The following is a 5,934-nucleotide window of genomic DNA, read 5'->3' on the forward strand; positions in this document are numbered from 1 at the left end:
CTGTCTGTGTTTTCACACTTTTTCCATCTGTGTAGTTGGTATTGTTTGCGGTGTGTTTAATATTTACAGAAGTTGTTTTGATGTTATTTGTGCAACTTGCTCTTTTGGAGCTATAAAATTTACCCATGTAGGTATGTATAGCCCTTACTTAAATATCTTGACCCTTTATACAAAGTAATTGTATGCCTGTTTTACCATCTATTTTTTATGGATTTCTCTTGTTTGGGTATTATTTGTTGTTGTTATTGTTGTCGTATTTTGCTATTACAGAAATATTTTGCCATGTATATCCTAGTAGGAAGTCCCTTGTGTCCATGTGCACTTCAGAGTTTCTCTTTGCCAAATACCTACCAACTGAATTGCCATCTTGTAGAGAATGTACATCTTCTGACATGTGGGAGAAGGGAAATACTAAGCTCCAGCTCACTGTAGAGATCCTGTCCCACCTAAGGGGATAGAAAAAACTAAGGAACACTTGTGAAGTTTACAGTCCAGAGGCATAGTCTCACTAAAAGATTTTTGAGACCTAATCGTAAGACTATAGAATGCTTCCCCTACCCACCCCCCCCTTAGCACTGTATTACTGAAGGCCTCTTTATAGCAGTTCTTTTTATCCAGTATATCATGTCAGGCAATCAAAAAAATTGCAAAGTATACTAAAAGACAAAAAGCACGATTTGAAGAGACAAAGGAGGCATCAGAACCAGTAATGGCAGGTGAGTTGGAATTATTAGACAAGGAATTTAAAACAACCACGATTAATATGCTAAGGGCTCTAATGGGTAAAGTAGACAGCATGCAACAACAGATGGGTAATGTAAGCAAAGAGATGAAAATCTTAAGACAGGACCAAAAAGTAATGGTAGCAATGAAAACACATTGCAACAGAAATGGTGAAGAACGCCTTTGGAAGGTTTATTACTACATTGAACATTGCAGAAAAAAGAATCTCTTAGCTGAAAAATGAAACTGAAAAGCAAAGAGAACAAAGACAAAAAAAAAAAAAGAAAGAAAACTGAAAGCAAAGAGAAAAAAGACTGAAAACAAAACAAAACAAAACAAAACAAAAAACAGGACAGAATATCCAAGGAACAAGGACAATTACAAAAGTTGTAACATGTATAATAGGAATGCCAGAAGGAAAAGAAAAAGAGAAAGGAGCTAAAGAAATATTTGAAGCAATAATGACTGAGAATTTGCCCCATATTAAAGTCTGACACTAAACCACAGATCCAGAGAGCTTAGAAGACTCTAAGCAGCTTAATGCCAAGAAAAAGTATACATAGGCATATCATTTTCAAATTACAGAAAATTCAAGATAAAAAAGAAATTCCTGAAAGAAGCCAAAGGAAAATAGCTCCCTGCCTATAGTGGAACAAAGATAATAATCACATCAGACTGCTTAGAGACCATGCAAAGAAGAAAATGTAGAGAAATAAAATGTTGAAAGAGGAAAAAAAAAAACCCCAACAAGCAAAAACCCTGTGAAATTATCCTTCAAAAGAGAAGGAGAAATAAAGACTTTCTTAGACAAAACTTGAGAGAATTTGTTGCCAGTAGACCCGCCTTTCAAAAAAATAGTAAAAGAAATTCTTTAGGAAGAGAAAATAATATAGGTTAGAAACTTGGATCTGTTTAAAGGAAGAGCATTGAAGAAGGAATAAGGGAAGGTAAAATAAAAACTTTTGTTTTATTCTTAATTGCTCTAACAGATAACTGTTTAAAATAGTAACAATAATGTATTCAGTTGTGGGTGCTTATATGTGTGTGTGTGTGTGTGTGTGTGTGTGTATCAGCCAACATATACATGTTTATGTATGTTTACATATAAATGAAAGGAATGACTTCAAAGATACAGAGGACAGGAGGAAAGAAATAGGATTATTGGGTTATAAGATACACTACCCATGAAGTGGTATAGTGTTATTTGAAAGATGATTGGAGAAGTGATGTCACCAAGATGGTGGAGTAGCAGACCCTAGTCTCTCTCCTCTCACAAAAATCAGCAATTATATAGCTATCCATGAAAAAAATAGTTCTGGGAGAGCTCAGAGATCTACCAAAGGACACACATAAACAATTTAAGAAAATCAGGAAAATAATACAAAAACAAAATGAGAAGTTTCACTGAGGGAAAACATAAAAAAGAAACAGAAATTTGGGGGCTGAAGAATACAATGACTGAACTCAAGAATTTACTAGAGAGCTTCCACATCAGACTGTATTAAACAGAAGAAGGAATCAGTGAACTCAAAAACAGAGTATTTGAAATTATACAGTCAGAGAACAAAAAGGAAAAGAGAATAAAAAGGAATGAAGACAGGACTTACGGGATCCCATTAAGAGAAACAATGTATGCATCATTGAAATTCCAGAAGGAGAAGAGAAAGAGAAAGGAGCAGAAAGCTTATTTGAAGAAATAATGCCTAAGAACTTTCGAAACTAGGGAGAGATTTAGATATCCAATTTCATGCAGCTAATGGGTCAACCCCAAAATTTCAATCCAAAATTGTTTTCTCTAAGAAATATTATAATACAGTTGTCTAAAATCAAAGGCAAAAGAGAATTTTTAAAGCAGCAAGAGAAAAAAAAATTCTCATATAAGGGAACCACTTAGAAGGCTATCAGCAGAGTTTTCATCAGAAATCTTTCAGGTAGGGAGAGAATGGGAAATATATTCAAAGTGCTGAAAGAAAGAAATATCCAACCAAGAATACTTTACATGGCAAAGTTGTCCTTCAGAAACAAAGGTGAGATAAAGACTTCCCAAAACAAACAAAAGCTGAAGGAGTTATCACCACTCAGCCTGCCTTACAGGAAATGCTAAAAGGAGTTTTTCAAGTTGATATGAAAAGGTGCTAATTAGTTACATGAAAATGTATGAAAATACACAACACACTGGTAAAAGTAATCATGTACGCAGATTCTGAATACTCTGTGTAATATTGTGGTGTGTTAACCACACCACATGAGGTTTATATCCTTCACAAAAATTAAGGCAGGAGGGTCTGAATAGACATTTTTCCAAAACGACATGCAGATGGCCAACAGATACATGAAAAGATGCTCAGCATCACTCATCATCAGGGAAACGCGAATCAAAACCACAATGAGGTATCACTTAGCACCTGTTACAATGGCTAGAATCGAAAAGACAAGAAATAACAGGTGTTGGTGAAGGTATAAAGAAAAGGGAACATTTGTTCAATGTTGATAGGAATATAAATTGTGCAGCTGCTATGGAAAACAGTATGGAGTTTCCTCTAAAAATTAAAAATAAAACTACCATATGATCCAGCATGTTGCTATTATTTATGATAGCCAACACATGGAAATAACCTAAGTATCTATTAATGGATGAATGGAGAAATAAAATGTGGTATACAGGCATACCTCAGAGATATTGTAGGTTCAGTTCCAGACCATTACAATAAAGCAAGTATGCAATAAATGGAGTTGAATGATTTTTTTGGCTTCCCAGTGCATGTAAACGTTTATGTTTACATTATACTATAGTCTATAAAGTGTGCAACAGCATTATGTCTAAAAAAACGATATATATACACCTTAATTTTAAAATACTTTATTGCTGAGCACCTGGGTGGCTCAATCGTTAAGACGAAGGCGTCTGCCTTCGGCTCAGGTCATGATCCCAGGGTCCTGGGATCGAGCCCTGTATTGGGCTCCCTGCTCCACGGGAAGCCTGCTTCTCCCTCTCCCACTCCCCCTGCTTGTGTTCCCTCTCTTGCTGTCTCTCTCTCTGTCAAATAAATAAATAAAAATCTTTAAAAAAATAAAACACTTTATTGCTAAAAAAAAAAAATAAAAATACTTTTTTGCTAAAAATTGCTAACCATCATCTGAGCTTTCACTGAGTTATTATCTTTTTGCTAGTCCTCGATATTGATGGCTGCTGACTGATCAGGGTGGTGGCTGCTCAAAGATGGGTTGGTGTGGCAATTTCTTAAAAATGAGACAGTGAAGTTTGCCTCATCTTCCTTTCATGAATGATTTCTCTGTAGCATATGATGCTATTTGATAGCATTTTACCCATGGTAGAAGTTATTTCAAAATTGGCGTCATTCCTCTCAAACTCTGCTTCTGTTTTATCAACTAAATTTATGTAATATTCTAATTATTTTTTCATTTCAACAATCTTCACAGCATCTTCACCAGGATTTGATTCCATCTCAAGAAACCACTTTCTTTGCTCATCCAAGAGAAGCAAGTCCTCGGGGTGCCTGGGTGGCTCAGTGGGTTGAGTGTCTGAGTCTTGATCTCAGGGTCATGAATTCAAGCCCCATATTGGGCTTCATGCAGGGCATGGAGCCTACTTAAGAAAAAAAAAAAAGGCAACTCCTCATCCATTAAAGTTTCATCATGAGATTACAGCAATTAAGTCCCATCTTCAGGCTCCACTTTCTAGTTCTCTTGCTCTTTCTACCACATCGGCAGTTACTTCCTGCACCGAAGTCTTGAACCCCTCAAAATCATCCATGAAGGTTGGAATCAGCTTCTTCCAAACTCCTGTTAGTGATGATATTTGACCTCTTCCCATGAATCACAAATGTTGTTTCTAAGAATGGTAAATTCTTTACAAAAGATTTACTTTGCCAAAATCCAATAGAAGAATCATAATCTTATGGCAAATAATAGCCTTACAAAATGTATTTCTTAAATAATAAGGCTTGAAAGTCAAAATTGCTCCTTGATCCATGGACCACAGAATGGATGTTGTGTCAGCAGGCATGAGAAAACATTAATCTTATACATCTCCATCAGAGCTCTTGGGTGACCAATTGCATTATCAGTAAGAAGTAATACTTTGAAAGGAATCTTTTTTTTCTAAGCAGTAGGTATCAACAGTGGGCTTATTCGGTAAACCATGTTGTAAACACATGCTGTCATCTGTGTTTTGTTCCATTTATAGAGCACATGCAGAGTAGAGTTGGCATAATTCTTAAGGGCCCTAGGATTTTTGGAATGGTAAATGAGCACTGGCTTCAACTTAGTCACCAGTTGCATTAGCCCCTAAGAAGGTAGCCTGTCTTTTAAAGCTTTGAAGCCAGGCATTGACTTCTCCTCTCTAGCTATGAAAGTCCTAGATGGCATCTTCTTCCAATATAAGGTTGTTTTTTATATATTGAAAATCTGTTGTTTAGTGTAGCCACCTTTTCTAATTATTTTAACAAGATCTTCTGGATAACTTGCTGCAGCTTCTCCATCAGCACTTGCTGCTTCACCTTGTACTTTTATGCTATGGAGATGACTTCTTTCCTTAAACCTCATGAACCAACCTCTGCTAGCTTCCAACTTTTCTTTTGCAGCTTCCCCACCTCTCAGCCCTCATAGAACTGAAGAGAGTTAGGGACTTGCTCTGGATTAGGCTTTGGCTTAAGGGCATGTTATGGCTGGTTTGATCTTCTATTCAGACCACTAAAACTTTCTCCGTATCAGCAAGAAGGCTGTTTCACTTTCTTATTCATGTATTCACTGGAGGAGCACTTTTAATTTTTCAAGCATTTTCCCTTTGCATTCACATCTTGACTAACTGGCACAAAAGGCCTAGCTTTTGGCCTGTCTTGGCTTTTGGCAGGCCTTCCTCACTAAACTTAATTATTATTTCTAGCTTTTGGTTTAGAGAGAGAAATGTATGACTCTTCCTTCAGTTGAACACTTAATGGCTATTGTAGGGTTATTAATTGGCCCAGTTTCTTTTTTTTTCTTCCGAGTTTTTATTTAAATTCCAGTTAGTTAACATACAGTGTAATATTAGTTTCAGGTGTAGAATTTAGTGATTCATCACTTATACATAAAACACTTGGTGCTTATCACAACAAGTGCACTCCTTAATCCCCATCACCTATTTAACCCATATCCCCACCTACCTCCCCTCTGGTAACCATCAGTTTGTTCTTTACAGTTAAGATCCTG

Source organism: Callorhinus ursinus, unplaced genomic scaffold, assembly GCF_003265705.2.
Source record: "Callorhinus ursinus isolate GAN/ISIS: 27379988/994484 unplaced genomic scaffold, GSC_fseal_2.0 scaffold780, whole genome shotgun sequence".
Classification (NCBI taxonomy): domain Eukaryota; kingdom Metazoa; phylum Chordata; class Mammalia; order Carnivora; family Otariidae; genus Callorhinus; species Callorhinus ursinus.